Source organism: Anser brachyrhynchus (genome assembly GCF_964034855.1).
Source record: "Anser brachyrhynchus genome assembly, chromosome: 14".
In the NCBI taxonomy this organism is placed as follows: domain Eukaryota; kingdom Metazoa; phylum Chordata; class Aves; order Anseriformes; family Anatidae; genus Anser; species Anser brachyrhynchus.
Window position 1 is genome coordinate 11751543 of NC_137709.1, and position 27173 is coordinate 11778715.

General features: G+C 46.4%; 1 protein-coding gene across 8 annotated transcripts in view; it reads right to left on the reverse strand.

The window, feature by feature from the left end:
* The window catches only part of PSD2 (pleckstrin and Sec7 domain containing 2), a 96053-nt gene that overhangs the window by 56643 nt on the left and 12237 nt on the right, over window positions 1-27173 (reverse strand). For 2 of the 8 annotated variants that reach the window (XM_080554944.1, XM_080554939.1), the window contains exon 1: window positions 17724-18407. The exons of 5 other annotated variants lie outside the window; for them this stretch is intronic. The gene's annotated coding sequence lies outside the window, so the exon portion shown is untranslated. Of the gene's footprint in view, window positions 1-17723; window positions 18411-27173 lie in introns of those variants that run through there. One more of the 8 variants, XM_080554941.1, reaches the window with a different exon arrangement.

Below are 27173 nucleotides of genomic sequence, written 5' to 3' on the forward strand. Positions count from 1 at the left end.
ATAAATGAAGAGGGAAGGAAAATAATCGCTCCCCTCAGGCAAGGAGTGGGGACAGAAGGACCGGTATATGTCAAGGTGCCTTTTTCAGCTGGGGATTTAATGATATGGAAGCAAGCAGCCGGCACCTACAGGGAAAACCCAGATAAAGTAGCTAGGATAATGAAAATGATAATTAAAACCCAAAATCCCGATTGGGATGATCTCCAGGTGATCCTGGATACTTTGATGGATTCAACAGAAAAGGACATGGTATTACGGGCAGCCAGAGAGAGAGCCCGAGAAGATATACGTAATGGATTAGTGCTTGGAAATCTAGATCAAAACTTCCCCACCGAGGATCCCCAATGGGATTATAACACAGGGGATGGAATAAGGAGGCTGAAGAGATATCAAGATTGGGTACAAATCGGGGTACAGAATGCCATGCCCCGGACCATAAATTGGTCAAAATTGTATAATGTCAGGCAAGAAAAAGCGGAATCACCTTCCGCCTTTTTAGAGAGATTGAAAGAAACTAAAGAGCCCTTGGTAAAAATTCAAATAGGAAATAAGGAAGTAAAATTTCTAATTGATACAGGGGCCACATATTCAGTGCTCAATAGATTAAGTGGTAAAATAGGGGAAAAGAAGACTACTATTGTAGGTGTCACCGGGAAGGAGGAAATACGGCCGTTCTTACAACCCCTTGATTTACGGTTTGGAGGCAAAGAAATTACGCATGAATTTTTATATGTACCTGAGTGCCCTATTCCTCTTTTGGGACGGGATTTGCTAACTAAACTAAACGCTACCATAATGTTTGAAGATGGAGAATTGATTATGAAAATCCCGGAATCAAAAGTGGGACAAATATTAATGATTAAAGAGAAGGCTGTTCCTCATATACCAAAAGAGGTAGAAAATGCAGTAATGCCTGCTGTCTGGGAAACAGACGTGCCTGGAAAATCAAAACTAGCCCAGCCAGTAAAAATTGAACTTAAGGAAGGGGCCCGACCGGTACGGATTAAACAGTACCCGTTGAAGCTAGAAGCTAGGCTAGGAATAGTAAAGATTATAGATAAATTTCTTAGCTACCACATTCTGGAGGAATGCAAATCTGAATATAATACCCCAATTTTCCCAGTAAAGAAACCTAATGGGGAATACAGGCTAGTGCAGGACCTTAGGGCAATAAACGAAATAACAAAAGATATTCACCCAGTGGTGGCTAATCCTTATACATTGTTAACATCTGTAAAAGAGAAATATAAGTGGTTTACGGTAATTGATTTAAAAGACGCCTTCTTCTGCATACCCATTGACAAGGAAAGTAGAAAGCTTTTTGCTTTTGAATGGGAAAATCCACGGAACAGACGAAAGATGCAACTAACCTGGACAAGGTTGCCTCAAGGATTCAAGAATAGCCCGACCCTCTTCGGCAGTCAACTAGCTAAAGAAATAGAAGACTGGATTAACCAAGAACAGATTCAGGTACCAAAGGACCGATACTTGCTGCTACAATATGCGGACTATATATTAATAGCTACCGAAGGAGAGTCAGAATGTATTCAGGTAACTATTGATATTTTGAATCAATTGGGACTAAATGGGTACAAGGTTTCTAAACAAAAGGCACAAATCGCGTGCACAACAGTAATTTATTTGGGATGTGAAATTTCTCAAGGACAAAGAAAATTGGGAGTTAACCGAATACAAGCTATTTGTGAAATCCCCGAGCCGCGAAATCTGCACGAACTACGGGCTTTCCTAGGTATGGCCGGGTGGTGTAGACTGTGGGTAATGGACTATGGACTCATAGCAAAGCCCCTCTATGAAACCCAAAAGGCCTGTACATTTACCTGGGGAAAGCCACAACAAGAGGCCTTTAAGAAATTAAAAAAAAGCCCTGATAAAGGCGCCTGCCTTGGGCTTGCCGGACTTATCAAAGGACTTTCAGCTGTTTGTGCATGAGAGACAACGATTGGCATTAGGAGTACTGACCCAGCGACTTGGGAGCTGGAAAAGACCTGTGGGGTATTTTTCTAAACAATTGGATGCGGTAAGCGCCGGATGGCCCTCGTGTTTAAGGGCCGTGGCAGCCACAGTCCTTTTAATACAGGCAAAAGGGGGGCCATTGGCTATCGCCCAGCCAAATGAATCTTAAGAACTACTAACCTATTGAACCCAGCAGTGTTTCTAGGAACAACTGCGGAGGAAGGAGACCTCAGTCATGATTGCGTGGAGATCATCGAACATACCTATGCCAGCAGAACAGACTTAAAAGATCAGCCTCTGGAGAGACCAGATTGGGAACTTTTCACGGATGGAAGCAGCTTTGTGGAAAATGGGACTCGTTATGCAGGATACGCAGTAACTACATCAAAGGTAGTGATTGAGGCAAATTCCCTACCTCCGGGGACTTCAGCCCAACGAGCAGAAATAGTCGCCCTGACGCGGGCCCTGGAACTAAGCGAGGGTAAGAATGTGAATATTTGGACAGATTCAAAATATGCATTCGGGGTAGTCCACGTACATGGGGCATTATGGAAAGAAAGGGGAATGCTATCCTCATAAGGGACTAATATAAAATATCAGGAAGAAATATTGAAATTAATAACAGCTGTACAGAAACCCCAACAGGTGGCCATAATGCATTGTAAAGCTCATCAAGGAGGGATGTCAGAGATTGCAGAAGGTAACAGATTGGCAGATTTGACGGCCCGGAAGGTCGCGCGTGAAGTACGGAAAGTAATGGCTCTAATTCCATCGAAGGTAGGCCTCTCTTGTTTCAAATTACCTAAAAACCCAAAGTATTCAGCAGAAGATGAGAGACTTGCAAATTTGATGAAGGCCCAGAAGAATCCTGACGGCTGGTATGTGACTGCGACAGGACAACTTATAGTGCCTCCTATAGTAATGCGAGAAATCTTACAAATAAAACATAATGAATGTCACTGGGGTGCAGGAGCAATGGTGACCTATTTGAAACGAGGTGTCATCTCGGTACACATGTTAACAATGGCAAAGTCAGTAATGTCAAAATGTGAGCTTTGCTTAAAGAATAACCCGGTAGCAAGGAAACATGCTGAGATGGGGAGAATTAGAGCTGGAATAGAGCCTGGAGATTACTGGCAAATAGATTTCGTGGAACTGCCTAAAGCAAGAGGTTATAAATACCTATTGGTAGGGGTTGATACTTTTTCAGGATGGCCGGAGGCCCTTCCCTGTCGCACCAACCAAGCAAAGGAAACGGTAAAATGGTTACTACAGGAAATAATCCCTAGATTTGGTGTACCATTGGGTATTTCTTCAGACAGGGGACCACATTTCATTGCCAATGTGGTTAAGGAGGTTAGTAGGTTACTGGGAATCACCCAGAACACCCTATCCCACTTACTCCACCCCCATCCTATAGTACTAGCGTTAACAAGCAGGCATAGAGGAATCAATAAGATAGTAGACTAACGAAGATGCGTTAAGATTATACTTACTAATCTCTATATCAAGTTATACTCACTAACCTCTACTAACCTGATTCAACCTAATAGTAATGAAAATACTTGCTCTTGGTATGAAGTATTTTCAAAGGGGGGAAATGTTAGTGTTGGGGAGAATCGAATGGATGTTCTATTAATGTTTCTCAGGTGATGGATCATACGGTATAATTAAATATCATTAAATGTACTTACATTATCGAGTAATCTAGGTACACTGGAGACTTAGGGAGTACATTGAACAATCAAAAGAATCGTTGGAGGGGAACCCCGGGAGGAAATAGGTGCAACCTGACCTTGGATAAGGGCCTGGAGATGATGAAATGAGTTGAAGCAGAATCAAGGAGCGAAGGGAGCATGCGTCGAGTGAGAAAGGTGAAAGAGTTCAGCGGAGAGGAAGACTCCTTACTTCATCTGGACGACCACCTGGACGACCACCAGAGTGCGCCACGCATGTGCAAAGGGGAGGGGAGCTAATTAGAATGAAAAGCGAGGCTGATGTTGCAACCTGTAATGAATATGTATACCTGACGCAATATTGTATGTATAAATAACGGCTGGGAAGTAACGGGACTTGAAGCCAGATTTGGGCACCTGCCCCGGCTTCCAGCGCTGAATAAAGCACCTTCATATAATCACTTGATGGTTATGTGGTTGCTACGCTAACACACAGATACCATCTACATACATAGCTACAGCTGGGCCTTGTCCCTTTCTCCCTTATAGACAGCCTCTTACAATTCCCTTATGCTTTTCTTAGAGGGAAATACCAATGGTCATTTGTTTTCCTTGCATCTGGCTTGGGTTTTACAAGAGCTTAAAAATTCCATTGGTCACTCCTTTGGTGCTTTTGTGACCCAACTCATCACTCGGTTTTACAAAACGCAGGTGCAACACATTACCCTGATGGAGGGTATGTGCAGAGATACACCAAGGTTTCTTTGAGGAGGCAAACGCATACAGAGATGGAGAGATTACAGCCATGGTTCTGCCTCTGTTTTCTTTTTGAAATACAACTCCCCTCTGTTATGCCTCTACTTTGACCTCTGCCCTTTTAACACTATTGACAATAAAAAACTTTTACAATTATCATTGTGAAAATCCTCATTTCTTTCTCCCATGGGCTGACAGTTTGTTTTTATGTGATTTTGAAGACCTCAATCATGTCACTTCTCAGCCCTTCATCTCCAGATTGCCATCCCAGCCTTCCTAGTCTATTCTCATAAAATAGCTTCCCCACCCCCTTGAGCATTTTGATTATTTTTCTCTGTATTTTACAGTCTGGAGATGGGGGAAACAGCACTGCATAGCGAATTGAAGATGTGGACATACCAAAGATTTGTACAGCAGCAAACTGATGTCCCCTGTTCTTTACATGACTTCCTACCTGACGACACTGAGCTCTCGCTCACCTGCAACAGCTCTGCTGAAGATTATGAGCTCAGGAGTAGAGCTGGGCTGGCATCTCAGACAAGCACTGATTATTTCAAAGGTGCTACTCCAAGGCAGGATGAAGGGGAAAGTGGACAGAACTTGAGGGTCACAGCACTTCCCATTCTCTATTGTAGTCTTACTGTTCCTCTGGCCACTCTACCTCTGACAATGCTCTATAAAGACCTTCCTTGTGGCCCCAGCACCTGCAGGGCTCACTGGAAGGGATCCTCCAACATCACAGAATCATGTAGGTTGGAAGAAACCTCCAAGATCACCTAGTCCAACCTCTGACCTAACAAGGTCCTCCACTAACACTAACAAGTCCTCCACTAAACCATATCACTGAGCTCTACATCTAAACGTCTTTTAAAGACCTCCAGGGATGGTGACTCAACCACTTCCCTGGGCAGCCCATTCCAATGTCTAACAACCCTTTCAGTAAAGAAGTTTTCCCTAACATCCAACCTAAACCTCCCCTGGCACAACTTTAGCCCATTCCCCCTCATCCTGTCACCAGACACGTGGGAGAACAGACCAACCCCCACCTCTCTACAGCCTCCTTTAAGGTACCTGTAGAGTGCGATAAGGTCTCCCCTGAGCCTCCTCTTCTCCAGGCTGAACAACCCCAGCTCCCTCAGCCGCTCCTCGTAAGACTTGTTCTCCAGACCCCTCACCAGCTTCATCGCCCTTCTCTGGACTCGCTCGAGCACCTCCATGTCCTTCTTGTAGCGAGGGGCCCAAACTGAACACAGTACTCGAGGTGCGGCCTCACCAGAGCCGAGTACAGGGGCACAATCACCTCCCTAGCCCTGCTGGCCACACTGCTTCTTATACAAGCCAGGATGCTGTTGGCCTTCTTGGCCACCTGGGCACACTGCTGGCTCATATTCAGCCAACTATCAACCAATACTCCCAGGTCCTTCTCTGCCAGGCAGCTTTCCAACCACTCACCTCCCAGCCTGTAGCGCTGCTTGGGGTTGTTGTGCCCCAGGTGCAGGACCCGGCACTTGGCCTTGTTGAACTTCATACAGCTGGCCTCAGCCCATGGGTCCAGCCTATCCAGATCCTCCTGCAGAGCCTTCCTACCCTCGAGCAGATCAACACACGCACCTAGCATGTCCTCTTATGAGGAGGGTAAATAGGTTCTTTCGGCAGAGAAGTATATTCCTTGTTTTGTCTAGAAGAGAGAGCCCTGGCTTCTGAAGGACCGCCTGTGCTCTGTCAAAAGCATTCTCATACTAACACTGCTCAATGCTCTCCAGGCCATAACAGAACCCAACTTTGGTCCCCATGTCCTTGAAACTCCCATGTGGACAACTGGTGCAAGACTCCTGGATGCTACTGAGTTGCCATGTCAACCTTGCTGACTTGCATTTCCAGACGGCCTCTAAACCAAGAGCATTGGTATCAAGGTATCCACGACAAGGTACCATGTAACTTGACTGCTGAAGATATTTAGGCTCAGAAGACTACAAGAGTCTATAAGAGATTGCTAGAGGATGCCAGGAGACTGTCCAGATAGGACTAAGCCTTCCAACTGACTTCATCCAGCAAAACCTAAAACAGGATCAGCTAGGCTCCACTTTGGACCTAAGATGAGAGAACCAAGCCCATCAGTGAGGGAAACTGTTGGGTAACTCTCACACCAGTGGGAATTTTCTACTTTCACCTCTGTGAAGGAAAGGAAGACGAACTTCACTCACTTTTCCTGCCCCAGTCAGGCTGAGATGCACTTATTTGGCTGGAGAACACAGACTCAGCCAAGATTTCTTGACAGCCAACAGAGCTGGAACTTCACTACCTAGCATTACAGGGAGTCAGGGCATGAAATGTGGCAAGTTCAACAAGGCCAAGTGCCGGGTCCTGCACCTGGGCTGCAACAACCCCAAGCAGAGCTACAGGCTGGGAGATGAGTGGCTGGAAAGCTGCCTGGCCGAGAAGGACCTGGGAGTATTGGTGGATAGTCGGCTGAATATGAGCCAGCAGTGTGCTCAGGTGGCCAAGAAGGGCAACGGCATCCTGGCCTGTATAAGAAGCAGTGTGGCCAGCAGGTCGAGGGAAGTGATTGTGCCCCTGTACTCGGCTCTGGTGAGGCCGCACCTTGAGTACTGTGTTCAGTTTTGGGCCCCTCGCTACAGGAAGGACATGGACGTGCTCGAGCGAGTCCAGAGAAGGGCGACCAAGCTTGTGAGGGGTCTGGAGAACAAGTCTTACGAGGAGCGGCTGAGGGAGCTGGGGTTGTTCAGCCTGGAGAAGAGGAGGCTCAGGGGCGACCTCATCGCTCTCTACAGTTACCTTAAAGGAGGCTGTAGAGAGGTGGGGGTTGGTCTATTCTCCCACGTGCCTAGTGACAGGACGAGGGGGAATGGGCGAAAGTTGCGACAGGGGAGTTTTAGGTTGGATGTTAGGAAGTACTTCTTTACCGAAAGGGTTATTAAGCATTGGAACGGGCTGCCCAGGGAGGTGGTGGAGTCACCATCCCTGGAGGTCTTTAAAAGACGTTTAGATGTAGAGCTTAGGGATATGGTTTAGTGGAGTACTTAGTGTTAGGTCGGAGGTTGGACTCGATGATCTTGAGGTCTCTTCCAACCTAGAGAGAAATCTGTGAAATTTCCACTGAAATCAGCTTGGGCACAAAGCTGTTAACCCAAAGGATTTGCAAAGAGCAGCCTGAGAAAAAAACAGAAAAAAAGATCTGATGTGAAGGGACGTTCATACATCATCAGGGCCAAATCAGGACATTTGAGAGGCAAACTAGAGAGAGTATGCCACTACAAGGGAACAGACAGGACAGTGTTCTAGAAAAAACACCTCCCCTGAGACTAAGACATGAACTTCAGCCCTCTACTTAGTGAGTACTCCACCCATAAGCTCACTTGTTCTTCTACAGCAGGCCGTTTTTTCTTTCATTTAGACCGAAAATTTCACCTTCCCTTTCAAAACTGCAGGAAACATTTGTACAAAGGAAGTGTAGGTTAGGTAAATCCTCTTTCCCCTCCCCCCCTCCAAAAAAAGAAACAAACAAAAAAAAGATGATCACTAAATTTTTGAAAAATTTCTACTGGCTATTAAGTACTGTTAGCTCGCAAAGGTTCTGCAGATAGCATGACCTTCCTCCCTCATTTCTCCCAGGGTCCTTCACTCAGAAAGAAATACTTGGAGATCTGGTGACCTACCTACATTTTGGTTGCTCCATCACCCCTGTATAGTAATGTGCTGCCTCTCTAGCTCAGTCTTCCAGGCTGCAGTCTTCAGGTTGCACAAAGTCAAAAATGAAATGATTGAAAAGATAATAACATATGTGTTTCTAGCACTTACAGACTGGGATGGAACCAGTGAAAGCAAAGCACAATTTCATTGCTCCATTAGGATGTGGTAAGTTATTATTATCTTTAACATGGCAACAGAAGATGCCAGTCAGAACTTGACTATCCCAGAACTTGCTTGAACACATGGGAATGCACTTTGAGGGGATTCATCTCACCCAAATGTAGACATTTCCAGATGAGCTCAGCCCCCAGGCCCTCTTCAGTCAGAAGACTGCATCTGATCTATATTAGATGTTTGTGTTACAATGAGAAAATCACATTCTGGTGTTCTCTGGTTAGATCTCCACAGCCTGGGACAACAATCCCAGCTGCTGATGTTTATGTTGCAGACACCTACTTTCAGAAAACATGCCTCCTGCACAGCACTGCTTACCACATTTAGCCTGCAAACACTTCCTCTGTTCACAGCTTTCCTCAGACAGGCTTCTGGTTTTTCAGACAATGAGTAAGAAATCCACTTCCTGGAAACCTGCAAGTCTTCTTTTTATTTCCTACAGCCAGTTCAAAGCAGAACCAGTTTGCATTGCTGGCTTTGCCAACACATGGATGCCTTGAACTGAATGGAAAAAAAAAAAGGAAAAAAAAAAAAAGCTGACTTGCTTTGAAAAAATGAGCTGTTGCCCAGAAAATAACACTGAAAACCTGGTGGAGACATTTTGTAGCTCCTGTGCAAAGATTGGACCTGCCCTTAGTGGACATATAGGATAACCATGTCAATAGCAATGTGATTTTCGTGCTGAAGGATTATAGCTCCAACAGGCATGCTCCTACACTGACGTAAAGCAGCTTTATACAGACAGGGCCATTTCTTCTCCACAAGGGAATTATAAGAGCAAAAAGCACCATCAGGCTGATCTAATTGCATAAGGATGGTGCGCTGTTTAAGCTGTACCTGCTCTTGGATTCAGGGACTCTTCCAGTCTGCCAGTGTGCAAGATGTCCTGCACTAGACCGCGTGACAAGGCTGCAGCAGAGTTGCTATACCAGGCTGCAGTAGGTGATTTTGCCTCTCAGAGGGCTTTTTTAAAGTATGGAGTTCTCAGAACTTTTCTCCTGCTCCTTAGATATCATTGTGTTTAGACATCATCAGGGAACTGATGAATTACATCCTGGACTGATTCTTCACTGGTGCACAGGGAGGCCAGAGGGGCCTGTCAGAAGTAAGTACATTGTAAAGATGAAATAAAGGTGACATCCAGTGACATAGTGGCATGAGAGAAGTGGTAGTTAGACTTGCTGTTGGAGCATGCAGCCCAAGACAATCGTGTAAGCTACACTTTGTGTATATGAGACTGGGAAGCTGTTTCTTATAGTGTGCAAAATTAAAGGTAAACTGTCATCAAGGTGCACTCCTTACAGTTTGCTGTTACCTGGAAAGCAGTGGATTCCCTGCATTTCTGCTTCTGCTTACAAAAACATCTCAGTGATAAAGCACAGGTTTCTGTTACAGGATCATTCCCTACATCTGCCAGTAGCTGCTATAATTTTCTGGCCACTTCCCTTCTCTGTTGGTCTGATGGCAGTCATAGTAACACATTTACATTTTAGGTGTTGCTATCATGCTGTGACTTTGCTGTGAAATTGCACATCCAAGTCTCCTGTGTCTCACCTAGGGCTGTTACTCTGTACCTCGTCCTGAGGCAGCTCTGGTCCAACAACCCCCACCAGAGCTGCCATGTCTTGATGTTATCACAACTCTCACATCAGGTGCACAACGGAAAGCCAAGCTTCCTGAAGTCACACCTGAAAACCCAGCTCTCTACCTCCTTGCACAGAAAAATGAAAAGACTGCAGAGGAAGCCTGAAAACTACTAGAGCTCAAAGCCACAACAGGGTACAGCCCCAAAAGTTTGAGCTAAAAGTCTTTTGGCTTTTAAGACAATCTTATGACTTGGGAGTGTGGAGTTAGGCGCATTCTGGTATCCATGCTTCACACCGTGAGGTGCCATGCCAGAGGCAGGTCCTAGCAGTGCATGGATCAAAGACCTGTCCTGCAGCGACAGAACAAGGGACAGTGGTTTTAAACAGAAAAAGAGGAAGAAATTTTTCACTATGAGAGTGGTGAGGCACAATATGAGGTTGCCCAGAGAAACTGTGCATGCCCCAACCCTGGAAGAGGTCAAGGCCTGGTTGGATGGGACTTTGAGAAACCTGATCTAGTGGAAGGTGTCCCTGCCCATGGCAGGGGGCTGGACTGGATCAACTTTAAGGGTCCCTTCCACTCCAAACCATTCTGCAATTCCATGAACACTGACCACCTGAGGCAGCTGCCCAGGAATGGCCAACAGCAGAGACCACTTCATGGTGGGGAGAAGGACTGCAAGCTGACGGGTCCTGCTTTATGATAAGGCATGTTTGTAAATAGTTCAGAGAGGGTTAGTATATGATTAGTAGAGGCTTTCAACATCTTGCAGACAGGTGCTTCTGAGCACCTTGGAAATACCACTCATAACACAGGAGCTTCTAATGAGCTCACATTAAAACAGTTCATCGACTGCCTTAACCCTTTCAAAACAACTTCTAATTAGATAGAGGCAAAAAACAAGAGCTAACAGGCAAGTGGGACTTTTTTCTGTTTCAAAAGGCAGCTGTGAACTCTCTTCTCTACTGCTGAGATCACAACAAGGGGGCCAGGCTGGGGGGCCGTGGCTGCATACCCTTTCAGGAGCTCCAAGGAATTTTTATGCTGGCCAGGTCTGGCCTTGCCAGCTCCGACTGGGTTCAGATAGCCACCTTACCAGAGCGTTACAGCACCAATAGCTCTTCTGCAGGTGGCATGGTTCCCCAGCCCCCTAGCTCCATGAGCAAACGTCCAGGCAGGTGCTCACGGTGCTGCTGAGCAGAGGGGTGGACAGCAAAGGAGATGGGCAGAGACAAGCCTTCAGGATTGGGACCCTCAGCCCAGCTCAGCTGCTGCAGCAAAGTCATTTTCTCTGTTTCTGGGAAGAAAAGAAATCCTGTGAACATCTGCTGCCTCAGTTTCCCCACCTATGCAATGGTGAAAGCTGCCTCCTGGGACCTGAGGAAAAAAGAGAGCTTTACTGGTCAGACAATATCAGGAGAATACCAAACCTTGAAAGGACAAAGGATGAAGTATTCTCAAAAGAAGGCTGAGATTCCCAGCTGCATCTCCTGCTTTGGTAAGCTCAAGGCTGGTAAGGGGTGGCTTGAACACCTTGCCTGGTGTTGCTAACTTATTAGATAAAATCTAAATACTCATTAAAGCAACGCTTGGCAGAAACCCCATCCTCAATTACAAAAATCATCTCTCTCTCTCTCTCTCTGCAGCCTTTGGGGCCTTATAATCTAATTAAATAAAGCTTTTTCACTTTCCTCTTGACTGCTCCCCCAGCTTCCATTGTACCAGTGAAGACAAATATATATTTTTAATTTAACAGAATCCCTTGCATCATGCATCTCCTCCTGGCCAGAAAGCAACTCTGTTCTCACCGTGGCAACCCTGTCAGCCTGTGTCCTGCCTGGACAGGCTGTGTCCATCACCTGGTTGCTTTTGTTCCTTGAAAGTGCCCAAAATATTGGGGTCCACCCACTTCCACTGCCTGTGCCATCAAATGCAGAGAAAATTCCGAAGCATACAAGCAGAGCCTGGCAGGAACAGAGCCCCACCAGCAAAACCAGTTCTGCATTGGGAAAGGTGCTTTGTGAGCTCACCACACTGGGAGCGCAGATTTCATCTAAGGCTGCATAGTCCACCTGCTGGGATGTGCAGTGGGGAAACAACACTGCTGCAGGATGTGCAACAGGGAGAGGCTGCAAGTGAAGTGTTGCCTTCTTGTTCTGTGTCTCCATGTGTCTAACATCAGCCAGGATGAAGTGGCCACGCACAGAGTGGAGATGAACCTCTGCACATCTGCGGGAGCAGGGCTTGCAGCCGGGAATTCTACAGTTGGCAGGTCCTGCTTTGTACAGAGCAGCACATGGATGTTTTGCCCAGACAATCCAGCTCCCGCTTGGGTGCTAGAGGGAGGGAGGAAGGTAGCTCTGGGGATTCCCTCTCCATCTCAGTGAGGCTCTTGCCCAGAATCATGTGATTTTTTTTGTGGGGGGAAATTTGTTTACTAGAAGAAAACTGCAGTTATAGGTCAGATAAATTCTACCAACATTTGTGATGCATTTATGCTGAAGCCTCTGAAGCGCATCAGCTGGATTAAAAAAATCTGTAAGGTGTAAAAATAAAAAGGTCACAAGAACTGAGTCTTGTGCTTTGACATTGGAGCATATAAGCAAATATTGCATTAAAAACAGAAATTAAACCCCTTCAATTTACTTTAGTATTGTAGCATTTCCCTACTATCTTTTAATTTTTAAGTATTTAAAAAGAACATTAAAAGATTTGGGTCAAATTTCTTTTTTCATGCCAATTAAATAATGGAGAGACAACTATCACACAAGGCTTGTGTGAAGGTAGAGAGGTGGTTGATCTCACATTTTTTCTGGGCTTTTCAGTATGGTTGGTAAACTGCAAATGTACCAGTCACCTGAGCCTGTTGTAAGCTTTCCTGCTCGATGCTGACCAGGATTGCTCAGAGGAACATGCTTCAGCTCCCCAAAAAGAGAGAGAGATGGGGTTTATTCTCATAATGCAGACCAGCAGGTTTTGTCTGCTGAGGAGGAGGATTTTGGGTCTCCATCACAGAGCCAGAGAAAGGCTACAGAGAAATGAAGAGCTCAGCTGCTTGGCTGGAAGGGAGTGACCACCTAAGCCACCAAATCCAGCTGAGCCCCTCAGTCCAGAAGATTCTTCATCCATGACAGAGTACTCCCATCTCCAGTGCACTCCTGTCACTCACAACATGCTCCAAGCTGCAGGAGCAACAGGAGGGTCTCTGCGATGCCTTTGTCTCATCTGAAGAGCAGGCAATACAGTGGACTTTGCCACAGCAGAGACTCCGGGTGATGATCCTAGGAACCAAACCACGTCCCATGCTGCAGAGGAAGGCAGAAAATATAGGGACAAATCCCATGCTCATCCTGTTTGAAAGGAGGCATTGCCCGTTCCCTGAGCCCTGATGAGGTGTTGCAAGGCAGCTGGTCATGACAAAGCATCCCACTAACATTACCTTTGTTCAGAGCCATTTGGGATGTCTCAGAGAAGGGGACTTAGAAGGAGAGGAAGCAAGGCCTTCCTGATCTGGTGGCACCACAGAGGTGACAACCTGACCAGTTTGTATGGAACCCCTAAGAACTGCACTGGAAAGCTGCTTTTCAGGCGTGCTTTCCCTTCCTAGGCCCAGTGCCAACACATCTCCTGCCCAGAATGTGAAGATCAGCTGTTCCTTTAAACAACTGTACAGCAGACATCCTGAGCCACTTGCAGTCCTGCCTCCGACACAGCCACCAGCTAGGACCACCAAGACTCGCTCACATAACACAGAGCTGAAAAATGATGAGGGAAGGATGTGGGGCAATGAGAATAAGAAAAAGGAAGACGTGAGCAGTGGTGGTAAAGAGACAGGTGCCAAACCATAAGCCCCCAGTGCCAGGCTGAAGCCCAGACTGCTCAGGCTATCTGCACTTTCTTATGTTCTCTGGCCCTGCCTAGTGCAAGTGAGGGAGCTCCAGTGCCAGTTTGTCCCATTTCCACTGGGGAGTAGTAGAGGGGGGAGAGCAGAGGAGAGGAAGCCCCAGAGCAGAAGAAAAGGAGCAGGTCAGGAACACACAGAATGTGAAGTGACCAGGCCAAAGAGAAAGGAGCAGCATTTGCTCTAAAGAAGGAATCACCAGTGTCCCTACCTGGGGCTTGAGCAAACCTAGGCACTGTCCGGGGTCAGGAAAGCCAGACTGTGGATGGCAGGGAAGAACCTCCCTGAGCATCTCAGCCATTCAATTCCTGGAGCTCCTGCGGGAAGATGGAGGGACAGCAGTGAGGATGAAGGGTGAGGTGGTGACTGTCCGGGCTTGACAAAAGCCTCTCCCGCAGTGAGCCCAGCCTGCCATCCACCTCCCCAGGGTCACAGAGGAAATGTGGGAGGGAGCAGAACCGAGCCCATCCCTTTCATCTTTACTTCCTGTACTATACCTGCTATGGAGGAGCATCATAAGCCTCAAACGCAGAAGATATGGCTCTTTTCAACCTATCTAGCCTGGGCAAGGTCCCTCACATGGACCCTGTCCCAGCATATCCCTGGGAAAACCGTTTCCCTGCCAGAAAGGTGAGGAGGACATTTTCACCCTTAGCAAAGGGTGAAAGGCAAAGATATGTCAGACGTCTCCTCAAACAAGGAAATGTCTCTACAGCACAGACTTTGCCAACCAGCAGAGCACTGTGGATCCTCAAGAGATGTGGCCATTTACAGCACAAGAACACCCATTTTGGTGACTGCTCACACAGAACCTCCAAGCAGGCTTTCACCTCAGCAAGAACAACTCTGCCCATATCCAGCATTTTGGTGGCAGCGGCAACAGCTCCCCCAGACTAGAAAGCATCTTTTTGTCAATGTCATCAACATGTACAAGTCTGCAGGGCCATACACAGATATCGGAGCAGAACAGGCCTTCCCACTTCCTTCTGGCAACTAGCTCCAGTGGGCAGAACCACTGCACTTACACCACACGGGACAACTCCACAGGTGAAGGCAGTCCAGACTTCACAGACTCCAGACATAGCTTTTCTGTCCCTTTAAGATGGTGGCCCGACATACTCAGTGCCATGTGCCTTGTGGCAGGCATGGCACGTACTAATTATGACGCGGGCTGAAGCCTGTGGCAATACTGGATGGAGGGAGCTGCCTCAGTGGGAAAATTCATGGAGGAAGGGGACAAAAAGTGTCAGACAAGGGGACAGAGGGAAGAGATGGGATGGGGCCTTAGGCTGATGTCAATAAGAGCAGTACAGGGTATCACAATGTGGGAGATGAGCAGTGAGCAGCACTCGTGAGGAGAGTGGAGAGACAAGACACCAGTTAAGTTTTCACACTCTGAGCTGGATATAACCACAACGAGAAAAAAGGGGGATACCTGCTCCCAAGAGCTGTCTTCAGTTCCATTTGAAGAGCCATGTGATGGGGTTGCAGGCAGTTGTACAATGGGGACACCAGAAGGGGCTTCTTGCTGGTAACACTGTAGATCAGGTCAGAAAAGTGTGCCCTTGTCTTCGACACCACAGAATTTGGTGTAAAACTGCTTGACTCCCTCCTGCCACCCACTGTGCAGCCCTAATGAGAAGCCTCAGCAAAGAGCACCCTGACTCTATCTACCCAGACTACGTGAACTAGTACGGTTCCCCATCACTGCCACCTTCCCACCGCACCTACACACAGGACAGCACCATCTGCACATGGATCTGGCCTGGTGCTCACAGAAAGGGACTTGCTGGCAGAGCTACAGCTTTTTTCTGTCCAGTGCTGTCACTGTCCCCTTGGCAAAGTCACTTTTGACCACACCAACCCTCAGTTTCCCCAGAGAAAAATAAAGACACGTGGACTGAAGAGGTACAACGTGCTGAGACAGGAGGAAACTCAGTACTCATTCAGAACTACTTGGCTTCCAGCTTCACAGATCTCCAGGGAAACCCACCCACTTCATCTCCAGTTGTGCTGAACTTTTAGGGGGAAAAGAAGAGACAAAATGAGAAACATCCCTTTTGTGAATCAGCCACCTCTCCAACGTCCCCTCTGGGCTCAGCTGCCCACTTTCAGACTTTATCCATTGTTTGCTTGGACTTCGTACAGGAAAAATCACATCAAGGGAAATCCTAGCTGAACCACACACTTTGGAGCACTTTTAATGGACAATTTGACAAGGACATGGGGATTTAGCATATTTTTAGGACAAAAATATCTACTGATAATATGCTACACTCCTGGCTAAAAACATTATCTACTGTCATGGGAAGAATTTAAGCCGTAATACCAGCTACTATAATGCAGGCCTGGAACTCCATGCAAATATTACCCTGATCCAAGAGCTACACAGCTCTGTTTATCCTCGTAATTAATTCTCTCTTATGTTTAGTGATACAATTAGAGAAACACTGCCATTCTGATGGGCTTGTTTCCACCGATGTCTTTTACTATATTTACATCCCCACAATAGGCTTGGCCTTACAGAGAAGGGTGAAATTGCATTTACGGAGACAATGCCACATGCATTCCCGAAGCATTTTATAGATGTAAAGTTAAGCTCCAAATTACACATTTATTGTGCAAGCACACAATGAGCTCAGATTAAATATTGACTAAAGCCAGTCTAACACCCAAAATAATGAAGATGAGCACAATAGAGTGATTTACTCCCAGCCACTAGAGAAATACACATCTGTAACATATAACATGCCCTTCCCACAGATATACTCTTTGTATTCTAGCTAGCCTCAGGCAGGAAAATTTCTATCTCAGAAATTATAGATTTTGTTTCTCAACTACCAAAACATTCACATTACCAGTTGCAAAAGAAACAAATATGATAACAAAAATCAAATTCCATCCCCACAATTTAGTGATGAGCAGGTGATTGGCTCCTTGTATTGTCAAAGTTAAGGTAGAAAATGGAAGATAAACGTGGCTATAATCAGAGAATACCTTCCCTTTTGTCCCCCAAGATGTGGAAGCTAGCAGGGAGGTGTGGGAATGACAGATATCTTTTTAGAAAGTACTCACAGCCCTAGCTGTGCTCTGAAAACTATCCGTCCTTCTTCTGTCTTCCTCCTCCCTAGACTTGCAGAAAAAAAAAAATCAGGGAGACACAAATGCTAATATAACAATTACAATAGTAACACAGAGCTGGAAGGGGCCAACACACACCCTTCACAGTGGCTCGACCTCTAAATCCTCTAATATAGTACTGTTTCATTCAAGATTAAAATAAATTGTAACCTAGCACAGACAAAAAGACACAGGAGGTAAGGCAGGATCTCACTCGACAGTGAAGCCCCACTCCAGTCCAGATGCAGTCATATCACTTCAGCTTCTCTGTACCATCTCCATGACAACCATGTAATTTGGATGCAATAACCACTGCCGAATTGATCTTTAAATGTAGCTTTGTTACAAAACATAATACTGAACATGTCAGGCTCAGGATAAATCAGAGTAGCCCCCTACCAGTGAGGACTGTGATTAAAGAGCCCCCCTTTAATTTTCAGCTGCCGAACAGTCTTTCTATTTCAATAATTGTGTGGATGAACTGATTTTAAAATCAGTACCAGCAAACACGATTTGTGTGTGTGTATGGCATGCTGTAGTATAATATCTCAAATGAGATATCACACTGAGAGCTGGAAAAATGTGTCAACGTATATTCAGAGAATGGGCGTCTTTCCACATGCACATGCACGCGTGCACACACACACACACACACACACACACACACACCAGGGCGATTTGATCTCTAGCAACCAAAGCACGCAGCTGATACATCAAATAATACTAATAAGAATCAAAACCTGTATAACTAAGCAAAATAGGATGGGGGATCAATGTACTGTATGACAGACAATGAGAGCAGGGGAGCTCTTGTTCTTACTTACCCAAGCAACGAGCTGTTTATTTTTTGGTCTCTTCACAAACGCAGATCTCTTTTCTTTTCAACAATCCATGCAAAATAATCTGCAGCCCCACGGACGGAGGAGTGGCCCCATCCCTCCCCCTCCACCACCTTGCAAGACCTCTCTGTTATTGGCTTCCTTCTCCTTTCCCTCCTGCTCTCCTCTCTTGCTGGCAATGGTTACACCTCCCAGCCTTCCCTCAAGGTGTCAAGAGACTGCTCGGGATCCAGCAGGCAGGGTGGGAGGGGACAGGAGAGGGGGAGGAGGCAGGGAGTGATGGTGAATGGACCCAGTGAAAGGACGGAAGAAAAGCCCTTGCTGGCAAAGACCCCGAGGAGCATGCCACAGGAGCTGACCTGCTGCTCAGCTGGGAGGCTCCGCTCACCCCTCAGGGCTGCTAACAATGTCCCAGGCACGTTGGGGTTTTCCTCCACAAGCACCCTGCAAAGTGCTGGGGGACAGGTCTGTTTTCTGCCAGCAAATCACTGCCCTTCTGGCTGAGACAGGCTTGAAGTTTGGGCTTGAAACCCTGCCAAATACTCATGCTGTCTTTAACAACTGATGCACTTCCATACACAGACTTAGAGCACTGGCAACGCCTGGAGGACCCACCCTGGTGCAGACCTCAGTGCTGCAGGTCAACTTGCTCCATGCTCAGACACTCTCCTGGGCTGCAGCTCCATCCCATCCCATCCCAGCCCAGCCCAGCCCAGCCCAACCCATCCCATCCCAACCCATCCCCATTGGCCTTCTGCAGCGGTGCTGAACATGTGAGTTGAGCTCACTCCAGTGCCACCTGTTTAGCCCACCGTGGTGGGTCGGACCAAGTGCCCACTCACTGTCACTGGGACAAGCAAGGCTGGCTTGTCTCCCTCCTGACAGCCCTTGTGTGGTTCTGTCTATATGCTGGCAGAGGTGTCTGGCTCACCATGACAGCTGGTGATGCAGCGTGGGTGGAGGGGCATGGGGACACAACGCTTCCCCTGCTTTAAGTGACCCTTACTTAACTTGCAAACCCAGACAAATGTAAGCGATGCCTCCTGGCTGCTTGGTGGCTGCAGTGAGAGGAAGGGTTTCTATGGGCATTCAGATCAGAGATGGGCAGTGGTCTCTGGGTCTCAGCCGGGTTCTCAGCTCAACATCAACACACCCAGGCAGGCTGCACTGCCAGGCCTCTTCTCAGCCTCACATCATGCAGCTATGGCATGAGCCAAAGAGAGATTATGGGCCAGTGGCCAGATATTGGGATGCTTGACCTGGAGCTGGCTTACACCTTCACACTGCGGCCACCCACATTTTAGCGCCCCATGAAAACCAGGATGCTCACCCATCTGCCTGACTGCCTCACAGAGATGTGCAGTGCCTGCTGGGCCTCACCTCTGTGCCTCACCGTGCTCATCGCTGTGCACGTGCACCACCTTCTCCACTAACAGCTCAACAAGGGCTCCCACATCTGTGTGGAGAGAGAGCAGCCACAGGTTGGACCTTTGAGCCAAGGAGGAAGGGTTTGATGTCAGTCCCAAAGGCATGTTCCAAGACTACTGATGGCTTCATGATTCCCTCAAGAAAACCGCTCCCTAGACCTGGAAAGCTTGTTCCAGAGGACGCACACAGCTGAATAAGCAGACAAATCCTCAGCATCCTGAATTTAAAATGTCATTACAATCTATGGCAATACATCCAAATACCAAAGCACAGACGTTAGATGAAATAATGTCCTGCAGCAGCTCAGCAGAACACGGCTGTATATTCTCCCAGAAGGGATACCCCCACAGCACAGCACATGGGGTTGTTTGCCAGGGATAGTATTGGTAATGAACCATGTAATTAGCCACCCTGCAGCTACACTCAGGAGTTGTCCAACAAATGCAAGTGTGAATGAAGGTTACTGTGCTGGAGAGACGCATGAAATGGATCTTGAGGCCACAGAGAAGGGCAGCCATTAGCCTGACAAATCCAGGTGTGGGGCTGTTAACCTCCCTCGGGGTTCCTTTGTATGACAGACACGATTCACTTTACACTACTACAAAAGTCTGTTCTGCGTCTCCCTCTGATCAATTCTAATGTATTTGTAATCTACCAATTATCAGGTTAGGGTGCTTTAACAGAGGGGAAAAAAAAAGAAGAAAAAAAAAAAGCATGATCAATATTCATCAGTCTGCTGTACTGTTCGTGTCTGAAGGCAAGTAGCAAAATCCAATTTCTGCACAGCCAGTCCTATGAAGTAACATCCACAGCACAAGAAAATGAGGTTCTAGTTTCTAAGAATACATCCACGAGCAGGGCTCCAAATAACTGGGTTATCAATCACTCTGCTTCTGGCAACGAGCACATCAACAGCTGGATTCAGGGAGAAACCTCCTCTCATCCCTTGAGCAGGGTAGTGTGCTTGTCCGTATCGTTTATAACATATTACAAGCAGTAAACGAGTACTGATATTTTTCCTCGATTGTCCGCAGAACTGTGTTAGATGCCTTGCATATATCATAACATTTTTTTGGAATTAAGAAAACTCCTAAACCATAAAAATTTTGGAGATGCTGATTAACTGCCTGGATGTGCACATGAACTGTGCAGATGCTCTTTGCCGCCTGTGACGTGAGTTCTTTGGGGAAGGGAAAGCAACCTCTGGGAGAGGCCACCTTCCTTCCACGCCAACACCAGATGAGCAAACCCACAAGCCCAAGACAAATGAGAGCACATGTCTGGGAGCCTTCCAGACAGCAGAGAACTGCAGGTACTAGAACTAAACACTGCAGACCACACAACAGGCATGAATGTTAACTAGCAACACTCTACACATCACGAAAACACTCCAGCCAGGCTAATGGGAGAGCAGACGCCTGGTAGAAGATGGGAGTTTGTGGTCCTGAGACTGTATCTCTATGGGATTCACTGATAAACCTGAGCTCTCTCTGCAAGACTGGGTGCTCTGCAGCCCTGACTCTGCTCCACCTTCACTCAGAGTGGAGAAGCCAGGTCTACTTACCCTACCACCCCATAGGGTCTACTGACTTCACCTAGCAAATTAAAAAGCATTTTAACTGCAGCTTCATGCCTAAGTTTGAAATCTTGCTGTCCTGTAACAAGTAGCTTTTCAACAATACCCAGCTCATGATAGTTAGCGTGGCACACTTATGGGTGCTGTTCAGCCTTCTCCTTAATTTTTTCTATGAAAAAAAAAAATATTTGCATGTGCCCAGTAATGATTTTGTTTCCATGTCCTTTCACTGCTGTTTTTCTCAGAAATTCGTTTGTATTCCCAGCTGGGACTCATTAAATTTCAGTACAAGTCACTTTGATGGAAATCAGACCCAGGAGAAAGTTCTACTAGGACCTTTCTACTTGCTGGTATTGAGGCTGGGAGATGTGGAGAGGAGTAACAGTTCTCTGAAGAGGAAGGACCAGTCCTTGTCTGCATTTCTCTTGACACTCGAAACCAACCCTTTGCTATGGATAACGGCTATCCTGAAAAGTCCATCCTGAAGCTGCTTAAGCAAGACCTGCTGAGATGTGGAAATGGTGGTTCACCATTTCCACACCAGAGCTGGTGGGGAAACGGCTGTTTGTGGCTATTTGTGCTGGGAGTGAAGTGATCTGTTAGTCTCACCCTGGGTGGCTGCAGGACAGACAGACTGATGCTTTAAAAACAACTGAGAGAAAAAGGCTGCATGCAAACAGCTCCTCTGGAGGTCTGAGGCAGAAGGAGGGCTGACTGGTTTGTCTGTCCAGGAAGATGGAAAGGAGAGAGGGAATAGGAGAGAAGGTGTCAGAAGAGGGCCCAAAGAAAGTATACATGTGTGTGTATACATGTGCATCATTGCACGAGTGTGTGCACCTGGAGAGACCCCACAAAGGAGGGCAACACTTTGCTGAAAAAAAATAAAATAAAAAAAATAAAGCTGAAGCTTTAGATGTTGAACATGAGACACACAGCTGAATCCTCCTCACCAGTCGCAATAGTTCCTGCTTCGCCACGTCTTGTATTGGGGTAGAGTCACAGAGCCACTGTGGGACCAGGGCATCATGACAGGTCAGGAGATGGTGGAGGGGAGATGTTAACCTAGTCCCGGTTGCAAATTAAAGGGAGAACTGACAGGAACCTTTGTGTTAACAGCCAGATGAAAACTCTTTGGACTGAGAGGTTTGGAAAGCCCAGATAAAATTTGTCCTTCAGTAAAGATGCTGCCACTTATGGACAGGAAAAAACCACCTTCACCACAGGCGAAAGCCTCCTGGCTTACAGGTGCTATTACTCACAGCAGGTACTGCCAGACTCAGAGGCCATGGCACACACCCACAGCCACTCCTGCAGGAGGATGAGGAAGGGAGCAAAGAGTCCTTGGAGATAAAATGTGGTCAGAAAGTTCGCATCCTGCATTTCTACATCTAAGTGTTGTCTGAGCCACAGGGACACAGGTCTTCCCTTTCAGCCAAGCCCTGAAAGACACCAGCCACTTCAACCCTGAGTCAAACTGCCCAGCAGTTAACTACTTCATGGGGAAAATGACTCCAGTCCAAATCCCACGCCTTGTATCTAAACAGTGTCTGCTGTCAGCCTCCAACTAACAGTTCTTACATTTTGGTCACGGAACCCGACTTGATCATGGAACCCAACTCCTGCAAGTATTTTCCCTAGGATGCTGCATAGGCAGTGACAAATTCTCCTTGTAATCTCCTCCTGGATATGTGTTCAAGTGGAACTTTTTTGTTTCTCCATCAGAATCTGGTTTTCTACACCATGGTTTGTTCTTTGAGCTTCCTCACAACTTCCCGGGTGCCACAGCAGGACTCAGACTTGAGTACCAGACTGCCCAGTGCCCAGCATGGCCACCACTCTCTCCAGTGACCTTCTGGAAGCCCTGAGCAGATGCTGTGCACAGTATGAATCTCCTGTGTGAAGACTAGTCACCTCCCTTGCATAAGAAAAAGAATTCTTGATATGCTATGGAGGTTTTTGATCCCCTGCCCAGTGCAGGCATTTCTGCTTGGAAAATCCCAGCCTGGATTATGGGAGACATTACTCTTGGCGTTTCAGGTCTTGGCTGAAGGTAAGATTGACACCACTCGCCCTGTTCACTCTACACCTTCCTGCATGTCAATTTTAAGGTGAGTCTTCACCCTCCAAAATACCATCTTCCCTCTGCTCGTGGGGTTCCTGGGTGTATGAATTTGCATTTGTCTTCCTGAGAACCCATCACTTGCATACACAGCTCCCCACACAGACCAGACCACTCTCAGCATCTGACTTGTTCTAATGTTGGTCTATTCTTCCACTAACCTTTAGTGTATGAAAACTGCATCCTCAGCTACTGATCTGAGCAAACTCTGGGTATTCTGCTGTTCTTCTGTCTACAGGGGGTCTGCAGCACGTCTTCCATGTTTTATTATCACATTCCAGTACAAGTCTCCACCCCTGCCATTCATCACGGCACCTAAACAAATGTCACCCTGTTTTGTCTAACTTGAGTTGCACATACACCTTTCCTAAAAGCCCCGGCTACAAATACACATGAAGTCTCAGCACCCTAAAAGGAGTTCTCAGCCACATGAAACTGCTGAATGTAATTTTTCTAGTTCTAGATATCTACAGACATTTCAGTTTACCAGTTGTCATTTATTATGCTCCCTGGTTACTGCTGAAGTAAGAAGCTTTCTATCACTTCTATAAGACATGAACCCATCAGATGCTTTCCTCCAGTGCTATGAATCTTTGGCTGGACACTTTATTTTTCAGTATCAGAGCAGAGTCTTTTACCACCGTCATCTAATAACAACTCACAGCATTTATTCCTTCTTGACATATATGCATGTAAATATACATGCACGCGCACTGTCTTATAGTCCTTAATGCTAGTAAACATCATTTTCATTGACTGCTCTTTTAAATTAGCCTTCCAGTTCTCTGCATTGCATAACAGTTAATTCCTAGCTTTTGTTTCTAAATCCCTTCTTTTTTTCTATCTTTTTATTACTATTATTATAGCTTCTTTTGTCTTCCTTAACAATGATAAGATTCTTAGCTAAGGGTATCTTTGATAATTGCAAAATTGTGTGCATGCTGTGGGGGAGACAGCATCTTTCAAAGTTTTCCTAACAATCCTTCTTTATAACACATCATCCTGTTTCAGTTTTTTGTCCAGTCATTTCTTGCTTGTAATTGTTCTCAACTTAGGAAAATTGAATTGTAATTTAGGATTACATTCTGCTTGTAACAAATGCAATTAGGTCATTTAAGCAAATATTAAGTTCAGTAATCAATTCACCTTTATATGTAGGACTGAGGTCTAATGCAGAGTTACACCCAATTCACTGCAATATTTTTGGTAACAGAAAATTATCACTCATAATTTTTAGAAACTCTGGGGCTGTGCTATTAGCAGTAGCTAAGTTCTACAACTTCTGTCCCTGAGGCTGAAAAGCTGTTCTGCAAACATGGATTTCCTTTCACTTTGTTAGAAACCTGTTTAGGGAAGCTACTTCTCCAGCCCTCTAGTTTGATGTAGCAGTCCGTAGGGTTACACCTATGCTGGGGCAGATCAACTTGAATCTGAATGAAATATCAGTCCTTCGTTGTGTACTGTGTAGACGTGGACATTGTCCCAGGAAAGGCTGGTGGTGCTGAAAAGGCCTCTGTCAGTAAATCCGGAAAGCAATGGAAAGCACCTACCGGAGGTGCCCATGAGTTCCACTGCTGCTACCTGGATGTGTCCCTGACATGCTGCTTCACCTGAGTGACGTGCCAGGGAGGCAAAGCTCTGCTGCACCCCCAGCAAGCCCTGCACAGTGGCGCTACACCAGCTCACTGGAACCTGCAGTATGGGCCCCACCAGCCAGATGGGGGATTTGCCAGGCAGAACATGGCTTTCTCTCTGTACTTGAGACCACATGGTTCTTGCATTCATGCGAACTTCTTATCATCGTCCAGCTCTATGTCCCATCAGCCCCGAGAGACCAGGGTACTGGGGGTGGTCAAGCCCATGTCAGCGTGTCTCAGTACCACCAATGACACCCAATTTATTTTTGGAAATTAAAAAAAAAAAAAATCTGATGTTTGTTTATTACCCAGGCTGGTGGCATTGATGTATGGGATGACAGCACAACCTCTTTTCTGCCCACTTCTCCACATTTCAAGCAGAGAGGCCTACAAAGGTGCTACCAATAACTTTGTTCATACAGCTATACAGAGCTTATCTGCTGTTATGGCCAGATCTGATTTATGGTTCGGAGGAGCAATCTGACTTCTTTAAGTGAAGGCACTTACTAGGTCCATGTCTGCTAGGGGCTCCTCCTAGCCCTGGGACCCAGATACTGCAATTGTCTTCAGAACATCCCCACAGACGGTCATGGCAGACTCTCCATCCTTCCTTGTGGATGAAACAGTCTGCTGAGCACGCAGCCCATTCAGGGAGAGATGCAATCCGACTGGATCATCTCAACTTACAGAGCAGGGAAGCCACTGGAGGGAAGTGACATGGTGCTGGGAAACAGCTGCAGCTTCCCTCACAGTGAGCCAGCCCTCGCTCCTCCGGAGACACCTCACATGCTGGGCTGGCAGCTCAGGGTGCAGAATGGAGGCTTGTATTCGAAGAGGGTTTTGCTTAAAGCTTTCACTTGTTTGAGGATTGGACATGAAGTTGGGTGGAGGGCATGAGAAGTAATTTTGCTGTGGGGGGGCAGATGCTGGAGCACCAACATGAAGGAGCAGAGGATGGGAAATTTGCTGTTACCAGAGACAACTCAGGACATCAAAAGAGAGGACACTTCAACTGTGGGAAGAGACCTGGACCTGGCTCTTCCAGCTCAGGGACTGCTTAGCCTGTAGGGTCAGTTACAGTGACCAAGGATGACAGAAAAGTCCAGCCAAGGTAAGCTACGCTGTCCACACAGCACTGCTGTCTGGGTGAGTGCTGCTTCTAACTGCGGATGTTGGCCCAGCCATCTATACTCACCTTTAATGGATATTGTCAGTCTGGATCCATCTTAGGAGCCACAGCCAAGTGCTCTGGCTCTCATTTTCGCAGACTTGGAATAGTGGAAAGAGGATTAAAAACAAATTTTGGAATTATAATCCTGATTTAGGTTATATTATCTGTGAATGGAAGCTTGAAAATGCTGGGAAGGGACATTTAAATGATCTGAGGTTCTACTTAAATATAAGAGTTCAGGTCTAACTGGAAGATATGGGGAACAGAAGCACACAGGGTGTAGGGCTTCTACATCTGGGTAGGTGTTGAGTTGCAGTGGGACAATAAGAAACAACAAGGCCTGCAGCTACACAAGCCTTTGCAAGGAGGATCCCAGCATCTTCTGTGCTCTAAGTGTTCCTGGGTTGCTAAAGCGGATTCAATAGGAGGGACGTTTTGTGATGCTGATGGAGAGATGACTCACTGATCCCAATGAATTACATGACATGAGCTATGTGTGCCCTTAGGACTACTGAAGTTGTAGCACTTAATCTTGCTGAAGTGACCAGTGGAACTGGGACAGAGAGCATGAAAATGCATGGCTGAAGCAACTACAGACAGCTAACATCACTGCAGCTAATGGCACCAGAAAGGGACAAAGAACTGTGACCAGACTGAGAGAATAAATCAAAATTATTTCTGATCAATCAATTAATTATAGCCTAATGTCTCATCTCTTTTAAACTTGGAATCAGAGGAAGATAGTAATCTTTTGCAAGTAAAGAGACAAAGAGCAGTTAAACAACAGGAAAAATCAGTTTCAGTAAACTATCAGAACAAGGCCATTGCAACAAAGAACTACAACTACAACTTGATTTTTTCTCTGTGTGAAACTCTCCCAGGAATCTGTCAACTGGTTGAGCTGGCAAAATATGTTACATTTGTGAAGAAATATTTTAATTTTTGTTGTTCATTTCACTTTTAGATATTTTGCTTACGTTCTAGCAGAGCTGAATTTCCGTGACGCGTTAGGAAGGGACAATTCACTATATGGGGACTGGGAAGCTGAGATAGGTCTGGTAAGGCTGTTGCTGTCCCTCATGCAGCAGCACATCTGTTGTTCCCGTTACTGACGGCATCAAGGGCACAGCCATAATCAAGCTTCATTTCTCCATCCTTCCAGCCATTTACAGGCATTCTCACTGGAGCTCATGTTTTTCAAAAACCTCTATCACAGGGAACGTTCCCACTGAGCTGGCATCCCCAGGGCCACTCCACACCATGAGTACAACTGCAGCACAGAGGATGGGAACTGTGTTTTCAACAGCAGAGTTTCTCATTCCTCAGACACAGGTCTGTGTGGAACTGAGATGCAGTTAAGTAGTTCCCCAGCCTGCACTACCTTTTAACGCAATTTCCATTTCCTAAACCACTGCTGACGTCTATCTAAATAACCATTATCTCCACAACCACACTGAGTTTTAGCTTTTGCTGAGTATCATGCAGAAGATTTGGAGCTTTTGAA